The sequence below is a fragment of the Scyliorhinus canicula genome, chromosome 13 (assembly GCF_902713615.1).
Source record: "Scyliorhinus canicula chromosome 13, sScyCan1.1, whole genome shotgun sequence".
Taxonomy (NCBI): domain Eukaryota; kingdom Metazoa; phylum Chordata; class Chondrichthyes; order Carcharhiniformes; family Scyliorhinidae; genus Scyliorhinus; species Scyliorhinus canicula.
The window spans coordinates 97565877-97584908 of record NC_052158.1 but is presented as its reverse complement, the minus strand read 5'-3'; the positions used below and the strand labels follow the sequence as shown (position 1 = coordinate 97584908).

General features: G+C 49.3%; 1 pseudogene; it reads left to right on the top strand.

Annotated features, from left to right (window-relative positions):
- Nucleotides 1-14852: 14852 nt before the first annotated feature.
- LOC119975632 overlaps nt 14853-19032 on the top strand; it is a 41541-nt pseudogene continuing 37361 nt past the window's right edge.

Sequence of the window (19032 nt, the reverse complement as noted above, 5' to 3'; positions counted from 1 at the left end):
ATCGATTGGGTCTCTTCCCAATCGATTGATTTGAATTTCCCCAATAACGGGGCCGTTCCTCGATCACCGGGCGGTTCCTTACACCTTATTGGTGTCCTTTGTCTCAGACTCCACTGGCGCCGGTATGTCTGACCTTCCATAGAATGTAGCGATTGCAGTTAACTGTTGTGTCCATTGTGCCTGGGAATCACCGTGAATCGCTCACTTAATATACGCAGCTCGTTAGTTACAATCCTGTCTGGTTTCTTTAGCAGCCAGAATACAGGGGATTCTGCAAACTGCTTGTTTCTTTGCCAATGTTCATTTTTCCCTGTAACATTTGCGTTCTTCCATTTTGTGTGAGGAAGTGGCCATCCCAGGTGGCTACAATACTTACGAGCTGTGCTGAATGTCATCACCAATGTAGCACCATTTTAAACATCTGACAGATGTGTAGCTCCACAAGATCCCTATGTCTCCAAACTTTCTCCTGACAACCCGACTCAGTCAATTCAACAAGGTGCCAGCTACCAAGCTCCCTTGAGTCCAACCAGATATTCGGGCGGATTCAGCATAATCTCAGATGTACCTGAATAATCTCGCTCAGATTTCAGAATAAGCTTTCTATTTCTATAAATGTTTGAGAAATAAATCATGTTTGTGACCCCCAGTTGCATGTTGTACATGTAACATTGCAAATATAGCTGCTTCAAATAAACCTCACTCAGGCTGAAATTTAACCAGCAATTATTTCATCAGATTGGACTGCAGAGTAAAATCCACAACACAACCTTAATCTCTGAAACTATAAAGATGTCATCTTGTTCCTGACTAGGTTTAACATTGTTATTTTAATTTAATTTCTCGTAAAATTATGGTGGCAATATTGTATGAGAGACATCAGAAAAGACATTTATTTTTTGAAGTTGACAATAATTATTCTCGGGAGGAAATGCATTCCACTTTTATCAAATTGGATTATTGTTGCTACAAAGGGCAAAATTCTCCGCCGCCTGCTGCGGTTCCGAATGCGGCAGAGAATCGGGTGCCTGGGGTAAAAATGGGATTGACACCCCATTTCCATCCTCTTAGTGGGCCAGGAACCACGTGATTCTCCGGTCCTCTGGGCTGGGAATCAGATGGGTGGGATTTACTCCTGGCATTTACCAGTGTTAAGCGCTGTCAATTTCCAGTTGAGCGCTTCAAATTCACTCAAGCTTCAGGGGTGTGATTGGAATACACTTAACTCCCTTTGACATGGTTGATGTTTGTAAACATTGTGGTCAGAGCACTTCAGAGTTACTGAACGATGAAGGGAGATGAATGAAGCCAGACTCACAGGTGTGTGTGTGGAAGCTGTCAATCACAACCAACTAAAGGAAATTAATGAATAGCTTGCAGTTCAAGGATCTGAGGGGTTTAAGCACAGGTCACTGTTTTCTCTTTCCAGGAATTGACACATCGTGTTTCCTCTGTCTGAGCCAGCAGATGTATGCCCAGGTGAGTGTTACGATAGAATTTTTTTCACCTCCTCTGTGTCAACTCTCTGGCCTTCAGACAGGCATCTCATTTCTGGGGGTCTTCCTGACTGGTTTCTCTTTTCTTACAGATGCCTCTTTTCTGGGAGCTTGCCAGATAGGGGTCTCATTTCGGGGGGACTTCCTGACAGAGATAATTTTTCTGAGGTGCATCCTGACAGGGGTCTCTTTTTTGTGCGATCTGTGGGGTGGTCTCACTATTTAGCGGGTCTTTGTGGTAGTCTCCTTATTTAAGAGGTCTCTGGAGGGGTCCACCTATTTAGGGGGTCTCTGTGGGGGGGGGGCTCCCATATTTAGACAATTCTGTGGGGGGCTCTATTTAGGGGGTTAATGGAGGGGTCCTCCTATTTAAGGGTCTCTGGGAGGTGGGGCCCACATTTGGAAGAAGTGGGGAATCTAGCTAATGTGGAGGTGAGGAGCTGATTTGCGCTGTGCGAGGACCGGGGAGGCTGGTTTGCGATGCTGGGGGAGTGGCCATCTGTGTGGCCACGCAATTGGACTGCCTGTTGAAATAGTGGCCCGATAGCAAGATTCCCTCGGGAATCCCGCTTCATCCTCGCCATGCATAAATGTGCTTGGCGAAGGATAGTAAATTGTTTCCTGATCTGCACTCTCAGCGGGAATGCAAATCAGTTGCAATTCACCTCCGGCAGGAGGACAACGGGCTAGATTCTCCGCCTCCCCAGCCGTGTGTTTTTTGGTGGCCTCCCGTCGCTGGCAGCAGGACTCTCCGTTCCCGCTACTGGCTAATGGAATTACCCATTGTAGCCATCTCATGCATCTGGGAAACCCGCAGGCCGAAGTGAACTGCCGGTGGAATGGAGAATCCCACCAATGAAGAATTCACCTTACAGATTCCCAAACGGAGAACCTCGCCCAATGGGTGAAATTGGGGAGAAATGGGCAGAACTGCGCTATGGTGTGATTTCTATTTGTATTTCAGGAAAGGCCGCTATATTAGTAACAGGATGCTCACACTGCAGTCTCTCCCTACACACGGAACTGAAGGAAATTAAATGAAATTAAATGAAAATCGCTTATTGTCACGAGTAGGCTTCAATGAAGTTACTGTGAAAAGCCCCTAGTCGCCACATTCCGGCACCTGTTCGGGGAGGCTGGTAGGGGAATTGAACCGTGCTGCTGGCCTGCCTTAGTCTGCTTTGAAAGACAGTGATTTAGCCCAGTGTGCTAAGGAGACATGGGAAGATGGGCATTGTCATCCGTGTTCATAAGAAAGGATCGATGGATGTCTGCAGTTGCAAGAAAAGGATCAAAGATACATGGAACTTGAGGAGGACTACAAAAAAAACCTTTTTCCTGTGAGACCAGCTCAAATGGGTGGCATGTTAGTACAGTGGTTAGCACTGTGGCTTCACAGCACCAGGGACCCGGCTTGGTCACTGTCAGAGCGGAGTCTGCACGTTCTCCCTGTGTCTGCGTGGGTTTCCTCCGGATGCTCCAGTTTCCTCCCACAAGTCCTGAAAGACGTGTTTGTTAGGTAAATTGGACATTCTGGATTCTCCCTCAGTGTACCCGAACAGGTTCCGGAATGTGGCGAATAGGGGATTTTCACAGTAATTTCATTGCAGTATTAATGTAAGCCTACTTCTGACACAAAGAAAGATTATCAAATCCCAGCTCATTGACGATGCAGTCAGTGACGTCAGAGCAACCAACACCGATATCGCAGTTATTCCTGATAGTTTTACGTTGTTCAGCCTTTGGGTGTTGGAATAATAAACATTATCCAAAAACTGTGGAACAATTGGATGTTGGAAGGTGAAAATCATTCACTGAGGGGTAAAGTATCGAGCAACCTCACTTGCACCATTTTGTCAATGGGTCGTAGATGTGTGGAATTAGCTTGATCCCAATGTGGAATATTGAATGTTCTTGATGATACCAAGCATAATTCATAACTTCCCGGTTCCCCTGGGTTGCATTTAGGGGTACCCAATGACACGCTGGAGAATCTCTCACAGAGGTCCCCACGTAAGGGTTTACTGGCAATTGCCCTGGAGTGATCACATCCTCTGGACAAATGTGCTGGGCTGGGAACCATCTGACAGAAGCAATTTCAATTGTTAACTTTTGATGGCTCTGCCTATTTTGCCCTGATGGTTACTCCCAGAGTTAAAAATTATTCCTAACTCCAGAGCATCTATTTAAAATACTGAGGTCCAGCCTTGCATGGGACATCCGGCACACATATGATCACCCAGGGGACCCCCACATCACCCCCAGCCTGATCCCTCCTTGCTGACCCTCTCCCTCCCCCCTCCCAAAAACCCCCGACCGGACTCAAATTCCTCCTGACCTGACCCCACCCCCTCTGGTCCATCCCTCTCCTCTCCCAAATTGGCTTCCCCTCTGGTCTGAGCCTACCTCTCCTGGATTGACCCCCTTCCGGTCTGACACCCCCCTCTGGTCTAGCTCAATCCCCACCCCTGTCTCGAGTCTGATCCTAACCCATCCCCCTCACCCCTCGGTCGACCCTAACCGGCCTAACCCGAACCAATCCTGCTCCCCCCCCCATGCTGTCTGAACCACTCACCTTTTAATTGTTCCTTCAAGCACCTCCTTCATGCCAACTAGTGCCGTAAAAAGGGGATGTTTCTCAACTCTCTGTGGCCCAGCTACTTCATTCCGATGCAGCCGGGGGCGCACTTCGCTGATCCTATCTCACCCAGCCCGAGCGAAGAAGGCTGGGTGAAACAAAGGGCTGGATTCTCTGACTTGGAGACTATGCTAAATTGCCCTTAGGTTAGGTGGGGTTACTGGGTTACGGGGATAGGGTGGAGGTGTGGGCTTAAGTGGAGTTCTCTTTCCAAGAGCCGGTGCAGACTCGATGGGCTGAATGGCCTCCTTCTGCACTGTAAATTCTATGATCTATGTCCCCAGGCTGGCGTGGGAATGGTACGCCACCGATACCCCGTTTTGCTTGGAGCCAGCAGGGAGGCAGCGTAGAGCACCCGGCTCTAGTACAGCAGAAGAGCAGCAAAAATGTTTCCTAGGTGAGATCAATTACCCCAATCCGGCATTCTGAAACACAGGTATTAATCTTAACGGGCGTATCACCAACTTTAAATCAGATACTGGAGCGAATGTGATAGTTTTATCAGAGAAAGAACTGTGGGTCTGAATACAGTGCCTGCAGCCAACGGAAACCCAGCTAGAGAGACCAGGATAAATCAAATTACAAATCAAAGGATAGCCCCAGGCAATATTCCAGTATAAAAGAAAGCTGATGTTGCAAATATTTTGTGTTCTACCGAATCAAGAATTCTCTCTTTTGAGTAGACAAGCCTGTATAGACCTCGATCTTACCAGGAAAGTGGACAATAAACAAGCATCCAAGGATAATTTTTCGATATGATCCCTGAAACTGTCCAACTGCAATGAAGATCTGGATTGGGACTTCAGCACTGATGTTTTGACCCTCTTCAGAACAAGTGATAGCCCAGCCGTTTTGTAGGAGAATGCCCAGGGAGATTAGAGGACTCGCTCACACTGAATAGACAGTGAATCAATTAGACCAGAAACATCATAAGATGATAAGACATAGGAGCAGAATTAAGCCATTCAGTCCATTGTATCTGCTCCGTCATGCGATCATTGTTGATAAGTTCCTCATCTCCATTCTCCTGACACAACCTTCCATTCAGAAAAATACCCTTCCGCTGCTATCCTTTGCCTTCTGTGACTGAGCCAGTTCTGTATCCACCTTGCCACCTCACCTCTGATCCCGTGTGACTTCACCTTTTTTATCTGTCTGCCATGAGGCACCTTGTCAAAGGCTTTAATGACGTCCATGTAAACAAAATCCCTTATCAATCATCTTTGTCACCTCCTCAAAAAACTCGATCAAGTTAGTGAGGCACAACCTCCCCTTCACAAAACCATGCCATCTATCACTAATAAGTCCATTTGTTTCCAAATGGGTATAAACCCTGTCCCTGATCATTCTCTCCAATAATTCACCTACTACCGACTTGAGGCTGACCGGCCTCTCATTTCCTGGAGTATCCCTGCTACCTTTCTTAAACAATGGCACCACATTAGCTATTCTCCAGTACTTTCCATACTTATGCTTCGCAGTGTGGCCATGATATGTTCCTTCACCAGAAATGCTAAGCCCCACCCCTTTTAGATCCCCCTCTAATTCTCCTGAAGCATCTATATCCTTCAACGTTCAGCTGCCAATCCTGCCCCTCCTTTATCCACATTTCTGTGATAGCCACAGCATCATAGTTCCAAGTGCAAATAAATGCTCTAGCTCATCTGCTTTAACTGCTATACTTCTGGCGTTGAAACAAATACACTTCAAACCACTGCGTTTGAGCAGACAGGGTGATGTTGTTCTCTTATTTTTATCCTCTATTTCCCCTTCAATTATTACATCTTTTAAACTAATGCTCTGGTTCCCACACCCCACCTGCCATACTAGTTTAAATTTCCCAGCAAGGATACTGGTGCCCCTCCAGTTTGGATGCAACCTATCCTTCTTGTACAGGTCACACCTACCCCGGAAGAGATCCCAATGTTCCAGAAATCTGAAACCCTCTCTCCTACACCACCAGTTTAGCCACGTATTTAGCTGCACTATCCTCCTATTTCTAACCTCACTGGCACAGGGACTAATCCTGAGAATACAACCCTAGATGTCCTGCTTTTTAGATTACTGCCTAACTCCCTGAACTCCTTCTGCAGGACTTCATCGCTCTTCCTGCCAATGTCATTAGTACCTATGTGTACTTCGACCTCTGGCCGTTCACTCTCCCCCTTCAGGATACCCTGTGTTTGTTCAGAGACATCCATGACCCTGGAACCAGGGAGGCAACATAGTCTGGAGTCTCTGTCACGTCCACAGAAGCATCTATCTGTGCCCTTTACTATAGAGTCCCTTATAACTATCGCTGTCCTGCACTTTGCCCTCCCCTGCTAAGCAATGGAGTCAGTCGTGGTGCTACTGTTCTGGCTGCTGTTGTTTTCCCCTCCTGATTTCATATCCAGATCATTAATAAATACCACGAACAGCAAAGGAGCCAGCACCAATCCTTGCAGAACACCACTGGTCACAGGCTTCCAGTCACAAAAACAATTTTCGACTATCACCCTCTGCCTTCTGTCACTAAGTCAACTTTGGATCCATTTTGCCAAATTGCCCTGGATCACCTGGGCTCTTACCTTCTTGACCCGTCTCCATGCGAAACCGAAGTCCATGTAGACTATATCAACTGCACTACCACCTCACAAAATTCAATCAAATTTGTAAGACATGGGGCTAAATTCTCTGGTCCCTCAGTCATTTATTTCTTGGTGGCGTGCTGTTCATTGCAGGCGGGAACAAAGAATCCTAATGGCTGGAGAATTCCGGCCATGATCTCCCTTTGACAAAACCATGCTGACCATCCTTGATTAATCCTTGCCTCCCCAAGTGGAGATTAATTCTGTCCCTCAGAATTAATTTTTTCCCAATAGTTTCCATTGCCACTGAAGTTAGACTGACTGGCCTGTAATTTCCTGACTTATCCTGGGCCCGCAATTGAAAAAAATCCAGAAAACTCTGCCTGACATTTTAAAAGCAAATTAGAGTTAAGATAATCTAATATAAGCTGAAGTTGGATCTCTGTACATTTTCTGAATGTGTAAGAACAGCAAAAAATGGTTAAACAGATACTTTTGGCTGATGTAAACACAGTGCACACATTGCTGACAGAGATACTGACTTCAGGAAAATAGACATAAATGAGAATAATGTCATTGAGGAATAAGCCTAAATGCTTTTCTTGTAATGCAAGGAATGCTGCAGACCAACTGTTGGAACTAGGAATGTACATACTAATGAAATATTGACATTCCTGTCATCACAGAAGATGGACAGAAATGGTGCTAACAGGGCAAACAGGATGCTTTGTAAAGATCATTAAGTGGGTTGAGGAATAGTTTTATTTATCTGCAGACTGTCAAAGGGGTGGATATAATCGCAGAAAGGAAGAGGACAGCACTAACTTGGGAATAAATTAGTAATGATAAGGTCAAGAAAATAATTGGCACTTACTTTCAAATGTTAGTTTACAGTAAACAGATACATAATGAGATGATTAGGCAAACATAAGATGTTGGATGCAATCATGCGATAATGAAAGCATTGTTGCCTTTGTGAAAGTTGCCTTTGTGAAAGGCAACTTGTGAAAGCCATCCTTAAAACATTCTTATTATGGAATGGGTGGGAATTTAACTAACTGTGTGTAGAATTATTGTATCAGTCTACATCTACGAACCTTATAGCAGAAAGATCCCATTTGGCCTCATGCAGGCTCATTGAAAGAACTGCTCAATTTAGTCACGCAGTCCAGTTTTCCCCCTTAACACTGAAAATTAACCCTCTATAAATACATGTTCAGTTGCCTTTTGAAAGTTCCAAAGAAATCTGCTTCTACCATCCTATTAAGAAAAAAACTCATTTACATTTTTATAGCTGCTTTCCTCACCTCAGGACATCACGGTGCACTTTCCAACAAGTGAAGCACTTTTGGAGGCTGGTCAGTGTTGTAATCTAAGAAGCAGAGAAGGCAATTTGTGCACATTGAGATCCCACAGACAACAATGTGATGATGGTCAGATAATTTGCTCCAGTGATGTGGTTTAAAGGATGGTTATAAACCAGGTCAACACAAGGAAGTATCCTGTTCTTCTGCATAAGAATGCTTTTGAATCCAGCCAAGAGGGCAATTGGAGATTTTGTTTCAACCAAAAGACGACGGGCAGGATTCTCCGGCTGTTCGCTGGCAGCGGGGTTCTCTGGTCCCGTGGGTTTCCTCGTGGCCTGTAGTGGTTTCAATGAGAAATCCCATTGACAAGTGGCAGGAGTAGAAAAGCCCGCCCCCAGCGAACAATACGCCAAATTCTCCATCCTCACTAACAGTGGTAGCAGGGCGGACTCAATGGAAAATATAGCCCAACAGCTCCAACAGTACTGCCTCAATGTAGCAGTGAAGTATCAGCCAACATTGTCCACCATCTGGCCTGGGCTTGCGAAATCCTACCAACTGTCCTGACTTGAGACAATTCACATCTCTTTAACCTGCTCCATCTAGACCTGTAACGACTTAATTACCTGCAAAGACTCCCATTCAAAGTATTGTATTGCATCTTTGACTTTGTCTATATAAATGTTTCTGGAATCCACCTCTTCATTCACCTGAGGAAGGAGCAGTGCTCTGAAAGCTAGTGATTTGAAACAAGCCTGTTGAACTTTGACCTGGTGTTGTAAGACTTCTTGCTGAGCTCACCCCAGTCCAACACCGGCATCTCCATATTACAACTAAGGCAAAGCAGCCACAGGGGCCCCACAGCCACGGAGGGGAAGGAGAGGAGGTGATATGCAAGTAAGTATAATGATCCTTGTTTGTCTGTATTGTTTTTGTTCTCTTCTTTATCTTATCTTTCACTTGTAATTTTAAAATTTCTAACTTTTCTTAAGCTGCTTTGACCAACACTGTGTGCAGTGATGAAACTTGTGTGGTGAACACCGCTAGTGGTATATTATATGTTTTACGGCACTGCCCATATATTAGAGGTACGTTGGTAAATCCCTGCCTGCTGGCTCCACCCAGCAGGCGGCGTATAAATGTCTGTGCTTGCCTGTGCTGCAGCCATTCTGGTTCCAGCTACAGGAGGCACAACATCTCGCTCAATAAGCCTCGATTGTTCCACCATTCTCGTCTTGTGGTAATTGATGGTGCATCAATTTATTGAACGAGATTTTTTAAACGATGGATCTCCGCATCAAGCCTGATCGTCTGCAGCTGAGCCCTCAGGCAGCCAACGCTACGTCCACCTTCGACCACTGGCTAGCCTGCTTCAAAAGCTACCTCAGAACAGCCACTGAAGAACCCTCGGACTTGCAGAAGCTCCAAGTCCTCTATTCATGAGTGAGCCCTGACATTTTTCCCCTCATCCGGGATGCGCCCACCTACTCCAAAGCGATGGCATACCTGAAGGGACATTACATTTGACCAGTAAATCAAGTATACGCCAGGCACCTCCTGGCCACAAGACAGCAACACCCCGGGGAGTCTCTGGACGATTTCTGGCATGCCCTGCACATCCTAGGTAGGGACCGTGACTGCCAGGCAGTTTCGGCAGTCCAGCATACCGAACGTTTAATTAGAGACGCTCACGTCACGGGCATGAAGTCTGCGTACGTCCGCCAGCAGCTACTGGAAGGGGGTACGCTTGACCTTGTGGGAACTAGGCAGCTCGCTAATTCATTAGAAGTGTCCTTCCGTAATGTCCAGTCCTATGCCCCTGACCGCGCAGCACCCTCGTGGGCATCGTGGGCCCCACCAGCTGCCGAATCCAGCTCACCGCAAGCCTGCGCTGCGCGGCAGCCAACTCTGGGGGGCCCTAAGTGTTATTTTTGTGGACAAAACAAAACCTCCAGGCAGCGCTGCCCGGCGCGGAGCACGACCTGCAACGGTTGTGGGAAGAAAGGACACTTTGTTTCTCTTTGCCCAGCCCGGACGGTCGCCGCTGTTTCCAGGCCCAGCATTTCTACACCCCCCCCCCACGTGTGATGCAGGGGTGCCGCCATCTTACTTTTCACAAGCCACGTGCAGCCCATGGACGCCGCCATCTTTCTCACCGCAAGCCACGTGCGGCCCATGGGCGCCGCCATCTTTGATGCCGTCCGTCATGTGTGCCCCGTGGGCGCCGCTATCTTCAGCGCCGTTTTGGACCGTGCCTCAGGACCTCTGCTCGTCTGGCCGTTCATCGCCTACCGCTGCCTCTGCCACCGCTGACCAGCCTGGGACCCCCCAGCATCTCCCGCAGCTCGCCTCAATCACCCTGGATCAGTCTCGGCCCCGCAACCTCGCGACCACGACCACGACGGTGAAGATAAATGGGCACGAGACTAACTGCTTTTTTGACTCTGGGAGCACAGAGAGCTTCATCAACCCCACTACGGTAAGGCGCTGCTCCCTCACGGTACACCGCGTCACCCAGAAAATCTCCCTGGCCTCGGACCACATTCCTTTGAAATCCGGGGGTACAGTATCGCGACCCTCACCGTCCAGCGCGTAGAGTTCTGCAACTTCCTGCTCTATATCCTCCCTCAGCTCTGCACTGCCCTGTTACTTGGCCTGGATTTTCAGTGCCACCTCCAAAGCCTGACTTTAAAATTCAGCAGAACCCCTACCCCCCCCCCCCCTCCCCCCCCCCCCCCCCCCCCCCCCCCCCCTCACCATCTGTGCCCTCACGACCCTTGAGGTCAATACACCTTCCCTGTTTGCAAACCTCGCCCAGATTGCAAACCCATCGCCACCAGGAGCAGACGGTACAATGCTCTGGACAGGACCTTCATCAGGTCGGAGGTCCAACGGCTTCTGCAGGACGGTGTCATTGAGGCCGGCAACAGCCCCTGGAGAGCTCAAGTAGTGGTAGTGAAGACTGGGGAGAAGCACAGGATGGTCATTGACCAAAGTCAGACCATCAATTGGTACACGCAGCTCGACGCGTACCCCCTCCCACGCATATCTGACATGGTCAATCAGATTGCACAGTATCGAGTCTTTTTCACAGTAGACTTGAAGTCCGCCTACCACCAGCTCCCCATCCGCCCGGAGGACCGCCAATACACTGCATTCGAAGCAGTTGGCCGATTCTATCACTTACTTAGGGTTCCCTTCGGTGTCACCAATGGGGGTCTCGGTCTTTCAGCGAGAGATGGACCGAATGGTTGACCTGTACGGACTGCGGCCCACCTTCCTGTACCGAGATAACGTCACCATCTCCGGCCGCGATCAGCAAACCTCCAAGTATTCGTCCATACCGCCAAACTCCTTAACCTCACCTACAACAAGGAGAAATGCGTGTTCCGCACCAACCGCTTCGCCATCCCTGGCTAAGTAGTGGAAAATGGAGTCCTAGGGCCCAACCCCAACTGCATGCGCTGCCTCATGGAACTCCCTCTCCCACACTGCCCCATGGCCCTGAAACGATGCCTGGGGTTTTTCTCCTACAATGCCCAGTGGGTCCTAAATTATGTGGACAAGGCCCGCCCACTCATTCAGTCCATAGTTTTTCCCCTGATGGTTGAGGCCCACCTTCCTGTAGGCCTTCAACTGCATCAAGGCAGACATCGCCAAGGCCACGATGCACGCGGTCGACGAGTCCCTCCACTATCAGGTGGAGAGCGATGCATTGGACGTAGCTCTGGCCGCCACCCTCAACCAGGCGGGCAGGCCCGTGGCCTTCTTTTCCCGCACCCTCCATGTCTCCGAAATTCGGCACTCCTCTGTCGAAAAGGAGGCCCAAGCAATTGTGGAAGCTGTGAGACATTGGAGGCATTACCTGGCCGGCAGGAGATTCATCTCACTGACCAACGGTCGGTTGCCTTTATGTTTAATAAGACACAGTGGGGCAAGATCAAAAATGACAAAATATTGAGGTGGAGGATCGAGGTTTCCACCTATAATTATGAGATCTTGTATTGCCCGGGAAAGCTCAACGAGCCCCCTGATGCCCTATCCCGCGGTACGTGTGCCAGCGCACAAGTGGACCGATTCCGGGTCCTCCACTATGACCTCTGCCTCCCGGGGGGTCACCCGGTTCTTCCATTTTATCAAGGCCCGCAACCTGCCCTATTCCATGAGGAGGTTAGGACCGTCACCAGAGACTGCCAAGTCTGCGCAGAGTGCAAGCCGCACTTCTACCGGCCGGATAGAGTACACCTGGTGAAGGCCTCCCACCCCTTTGAGCGCCTCAGCATGGACTTCAAAGGGCCCCTCTCCTCCACCGACCACAACACGTACTTTCTGAATGTGAATCACGAGTACTCCCGGTTCCCTTTTGTCAGCCCATGCCCCGACATGACTTCTGCCACGGTCATTAAGGCCCTGCACAGCATCTTCATGCTGTTCGGTTTCCCCACCTACATTCACAGCGATCGGGGACCCTCTTTCATGAGCGATGAGCTGCATCAGTTCCTGCTCAGCAAGGCCATCGCCTCAAGCAGGATGACCAGCTACAACCTCCAGGGAAACGGGCAGATGGAGAGGGAGAACGTGACGGCATGGAAGGCCGACCTACTGGCCCTGTGGTCCAAAAATGACCCATAAGTCGGGCCCCTTGGTCGAAAAAGTCCACATCTTACATGCTAACCCGCAGTACGCCTACGTGGCAGACCCTTAGGGGCACCAAGACATAGTCTCCCTCCGGGACCTGGCACCCATTGGGTCCCCACACACGGCCCCCCGACCTGACACATCCCCCCCCCCCCCCCCCCGGTTGCCTCATTCACCCCTTCGCCACTCACCCTCCCTCCAGCGAACCTCACCTCAGCCCCCACCCCCCACCCCAGCAGGATCCGTCCCCCCACTGGATCCACGAAGACGAGGACAACACGCTCCCGGAGCCGCAGGTGACCACGTCGGTGCCCACATCACCACCAGGACTGAAGCGATCGCGGAGGAGGGTCAAGGCCACCGACAGACTTAATTTGTAATATTTCCACCATCCCCGCCGGACTCTTTTTTAACAGGGCGTGAACGTGGCGAACACCACTAGTGGTATATTATATGTTTTACGGCACTGCCCCTATATTAGAGGTACGATGGTAAATCCCTGCCTGCTGGCTCCGCCCAGCAGGCGGCGTATAGATGTGTGTGCTCACCTGCGCTGCAGCCATTCTGGTTCCAGCTACAGGAGGCATAACATCTCGTACGATAAAGCCTCGATTGTTCCACCATTCTCGTTTTGTGGTAATTGACGGTGCATCAACTTTCAAATTCAAAGTACAAACTGCAACGTGCAACATAAAAATGTAAAAACCAATAAAAACATTTAAAAAAAAGATTTTGTGCTCAAGTCCTTCAATTTGTGATTTGAAAGCAACCTGCCGAACACAGAGGCAAAGTTGCTGCCCCTCAGTAACAGCTGACGCCTGCCCTGGATACCTAACCTTGGGCAGTGCATTCCAGATCTTAACAAGCCTCTGAAATCTGTATCTGGAGAGCAGGCGCTCGCCAGATAGGAACTCACTCCAATTACCTGTGTGGAGAGCAAAGATACTGATTGGCAGAGTAAATGTTCTGCAGAGCACGAACTCTCACATGTGAATTGAGATACTGGGGGCTGTGAAACTCATTTACATGAGCAATGTGAAACACATCATAGTGAATCAGCAGCTGATTGTTCACCATGACTAACCTTCACTTCATTGAATTCCGTGGAATGATAGTTCAAATTCTTTTTGCAGATTTGTTTCCTGATCTTTTATTAGATAGAAACTAAAATCTTGGCAATATTTGCCAAATCAATGGAAAATAAATAAGGGATTTTCTACAAGTTCTACTGATAATGACCAATCTCAGGCATGGGACGGCAGAATATCATTCTTGTGTATGTCTGGAGAGGAGAACAATTTGGATAGGTCTCGTACATCAAAGAAGAACATGAATTGGCACAAAAGTTATGTACAGCAGATGCTGAAAAATCTGATATAAAAACAAAAAATGCTGGAACTACTCAGCATGTCAAAGGCAGCATCTGTGGAGGAACAAACAGAGTTAATGAGCTGAATTCACCATTTGGGACACTGTAATCCACTTGCTCAAGCACGTTACGGAGAGGACTCTCGTGGGCTTCCCAGCAGCCTTCATACCTCACGGGATCCGCCCAAGTCCCGTGAGACGCCAGAATCTGAAGCACTCCCAAAAGGGGCGGGACCAAACGGTGCCCGTTGAAGTTGGTTTAAAACCGACTTCGGCTAACTTACCCGATATCTACCGGACTCCTGGGATCTACCGGCCTCTCCGGTGAGAACCCAAGCGGAACGGCACCCGAGTATCCCCTGGGTCATCGAATAGTCGGAGTCAGTGCAGGGTGACTCCCTGTCCCTTTCCCTGGAACACGGGCACCTTGGCACTGCCCAGCTGGTGCCTTGTCACAGCCAGCCTGACACTTCCAAGGTGCCCATGTGGCACTGCCAAGATGGAAGGAGCACTGGTTGGATGTCAGGGTGGAACTGCCAAGGCTCAGGAGCTGAATGGGGCCATGTCGATGAAAAGTGGGTGGAGGGGGGGAAGAAGGGTGGATTGTGCATGGCAGGTAAATAGGGACCTCTGGGAGGATGGGGTGTGATGAATTGGTGTCCAGAAATGGGGGCCTGTAAGGAGGTGGGCCTGAAGAGAGACCCCCAGGGGCCCCATAGTGGGGTGTCCTCACTTGGGGTGTGCAGGGTACTGCCCATGTGTGTGGAGATGATATTTCCCATGGGTGGAGGGTGTGGGGGACCCACGAGTACACTTTGAGAGTCTGGCACTCAAAATGGCGGCCCTCTCCCTCGAGCGCAGTTCGGCCGGTGAATCCTGGAAGAGCCCTCTCGCAGGCCTCCCAACACTCTTCACACCTCGCAGGATTCACCCAGGATGCCTGGTGGATACCGGGTAAGTTTGCCTCAGCTGGTTTAAAACTGGCTTCAGCGCGCGCCATTTGGTCATGCCCCTTATGGACGTGTTTCAGATTCTGCTGAATACCGCAAGGTTCGAAGACTGTGGGGAAGCCCCTGAAAGGACTCTCCCTGCATTCACCCAGCTGACTGGTTTTCTCCTTCCAGGAATTGACAGGTGCTGCTTCCTCTACCTGAACTAGCAAGTGTATTGCACAGGAGAGTGTTATAGCAGTGATTTTGTTCAATTCCTCTGTCTGGACTAGCTTCAAGGAAGGAGTCTCTCTTATGGGTGGCAGAGGTCTCTCTTATAGGGGTCTCTGGCAAGGTTCTCTGTAATTGGGAGGCCTCTGGTGGGGATCTCTGTAATTGGGAGGCCTCTGGTGGGGATCTCTGTAATTGGGAGATCTCTGGTGAGGGTCCCTTTAATTGGGGGGCCTCTGGTGAGGGTCTCTGTAATTGGGAGATGTCTGGTGAGGGTCTCTGTAATTGGGTCTCTGGTGAGGGTCTCTGTAATTGGGAGGCCTCTGGTGAGGGTCTCTGTAATTGGGGGGGCTCTGGTGGGGGTCTCTGGTGAGGGTCTCTGTAATTGGGAGGTCTCTGGTGAGGGTCTCTGTAATTGGGAGGTCTCTGGTGAGGGTCTCTGTAATTGGGTGATGTCTGGAAAGGGTCTCTGTAATTGGGGGGGCTCTGGTGGGGGTCTCTGGTGAGGGTCTCTGTAATTGGGAGATCTCTGGTGAGGGTCCCTTTAATTGGGGGGCCTCTGGTGAGGGTCTCTGTAATTGGGAGATGTCTGGTGAGGGTCTCTGTAATTGGGTCTCTGGTGAGGGTCTCTGTAATTGGGAGGCCCCTGGTGAGGGTCTCTGTAATTGGGAGGTCTCTGGTGAGGGTCTCTGTAATTGGGTCTCTGGTGAGAGTCTCTGTAATTGGGGGGGCTCTGGTGGGGGTCTCTGGTGAGGGTCTCTGTAATTGGGAGGTCTCTGGTGAGGGTCTCTGTAATTGGGAGGTCTCTGGTGAGGGTCTCTGTAATTGGGTGATGTCTGGAAAGGGTCTCTGTAATTGGGAGGTCTCTGGTGAGGGTCTCTGTAATTAGTGGGTCTCTGGTGAGGGTCGCTGTAATTGGGAAGTCTCTGGTGAGGGTCTCTGTAATTGGGTGATGTCTGGTGAGGGTCCCTGTAATTGGGAGGTCTCTGGTGAGGGTCCCTGTAATTGGGAGGTCTCTGGTGATGGTCTCTGTAATTGTGAGGTCTCTGGTGAGGGTCCCTGTAATTGGGAGGTCTCTGGTGAGGGTCCCTGTAATTGGGAGGTCTCTGGTGATGGTCTCTGTAATTGTGAGGTCTCTGGTGAGGGTCTCTGTAATTGGGAGGTCTCTGGTGAGGGTCCCTGTAATTGGGAGGTCTCTGGTGAGGGTCCCTGTAATTGGGAGGTCTCTGTTGGGGGGGGGTGGTGGGAGGAGATGTCTGGTGGGCAGAATTTGCATTGTGGGTGGAGGGTGGCCCTTCGATGGACTGAAAGAGTGACAACCTTGGTCCACCGCGAGGTCCACTGCATCACAGCCATGTGTGTAAATACCCAGGTCCACTCCCCTGCTCCATCCTTGGAACCTCATAACGCCACATAACCTTTGGTCACTAAGTGCAATTTAGCATGGCCAATCCACCTAACCTGCACGTCATTGGACTGTGGGAGGAAACCGGAGCACCCAGAGGAAACCCACGCAGACATGGGGAGAACGTGCAGACTTGGCACAGACAGTGACCCGAGGCCAGAATTGAACCTGGGTCCCTGACGCTGTGAGACAGCAGTGCTAATCACGGTGCCACCGGGTTGCCCATCTATCTCCATCGCCAGGGTGTGTCCATTCACCTGTAGTTTGACCTGAACTGGCGACACTGAGCTGAGCGTCAAAGGCAGCATCCTCCTGTGGGGAGCTCAATACAGTCATCCCACAGCCAGGCCATGAATTGATCATTCATCCTGAAGAATATGTTTCGTGGTCACCCAGGAGATTCAAAGATGAATATGTTGACAATAAGTTATGTCTGGTGGTCATTGAACGGGTAGTAAAAAGATTCCCAGTGTGTCAAGAACACCAGAAGCTCTCTCCTCCGTCCTCTCTTCACAGCTGGGAATGGCCAGGGCGTCCCTGGGTATGGCTGCATGCTGACTTTGCTGGACCTTTCATGGGTTCCTGTTTTTAATCCTGGTGGATGCCCATTCCAAGTGGCTGGATGCACATAGGATGACCTCCATCACATCGAAAATTAAGGTGCTCGTTCAGCACCCAAGGGATTCCAGAGGTGCTGCTCACCAATAACAGGACCCTGTTCACGAATGAGAAGTTCTCCACAGTTGAACGTACAAATGGGATAAGAGACATCATGACCATCCCGCACCACTGGCCCTGAAATGGCATGGCTAAACGGGCGGTGCACATGTTCAAGTGAGGCATGCGGAAGCAAACCACGGACTGCCTGGACTTCACGACTGATAGAAAAATAGAGATTTTTTAAAGTTCCTTTTCCTTTGATCAGTTTACAACAGAGCTGTGTATCTGTAATCATGTCCAATTCTGATTCGACGAGATAGGTCCTCGGGATGTCTTCTTCTTAGATAACAGGCCTTGTATTAATCTTCCCTAAATTTACTTTGCTAGAGAACAATTTTCATTATAGGACCATGCCAGATGTCACTGCAGCGGTGATGGGGCTGCTGATGCTCCAATGCCTCTGAACCTGTTAAATCTGACCTTCCCATGTTTGGGCAGAAAAGTAGAGGTGCAGCAAGATATGCAGGGAAATTATCACTATCACAGGACACCGGGGAGAGGTTTTCAACCCGGGGACGCTTTTTATGCCTGGAACTTCAGAGATGGTGCTCTTCTGCTCCTGGGAATTGTGCTGGAAAAAAAACAGGGCCTGGACATTATAAGGTCAAGACCCAAGCGAATATCTTGCGCAAACACATCGACCGTCTTAAGAGGTGAGAATTTTCCTCACAGGATGCCCAGCCAGGGACGTTGGCACCTCCACCACCTCATGGCCCACTCCTTAGCCATGGTATTCAACCCACTATGGTCTAAAACCCAGATCATCAAGCTGATGACAACTCCGGTTCAGAGAGGGTCACCAAAGCGTCAGTACTCCAAACAACATAACGTCTGGAGCCAAATGCCTGGCAGTATCCTTCCGCAGATCGTCTCGGAAATCGCGGTTTACAAAACACTATACGCCACCTGACCCAGACCCACCAACAGCTGATGCACAACCACGCACAAGGCAGCGCAGACGGCCTCCTCAGTTTGTGGCATAGGGGGAACCTTCAGAGTTGGGGGGAAGGGAGAGGTGTAATAACCCTCACGAGGCCCACGGGATAACCTGATTGATCTCTCTATGGGGCTTGTGGAATATGAGCTTCCCACTAGTGGGCAGACGTCCGTCCAGCAGGGGCTCATAAGAGCTGAATATAAAGACCAGCCTGGACAGGGACCAGCATGTGTGTTGTCCAATGGGACTGTACTCTGCAAATATAATCACTGCGTGTACAGATGTTTTGTGACTCTAAATAAATTGGTGTTCACCTTACCGATCTGGCTTCCCGGGTCTTAATACTTTGCTAATTTCCTTTTATGGTCTTTGAACATTGCTTCCACTGTCAGACATTTAAGACAGTAAGAAGTCTTACAACACCAGGTTAAAGTCCAACAGGTTTGCTTCAAATCGCTAGCTTTCGGAGCACTGCTCCTTCCTCAGGTGAATGAAGAGGTGGGTTCCAGAAAGATATATATAGACAAAGTCAAAGATGCAAGCCGACCCTTTGAATGCGGGCATTTGTAGGTAATTCCTGCATTTAAGATGTTTTGAGGCCAGTATGACTCTTTTGAATCATGCAAGCTTAACTCAGTTTATCTCTCCACTGATGTTGACTTTTTCCAGCACTGTTTGTTTTTATTTCAGATCTCCTACATCTGTAGTATCTTGCTTTTATTTAAAATATTTTTCTCCTTGCTCGTCTCCTTCTGAATGCCTTGCTCTCCATGCCCACAGAAACTGGTTAACT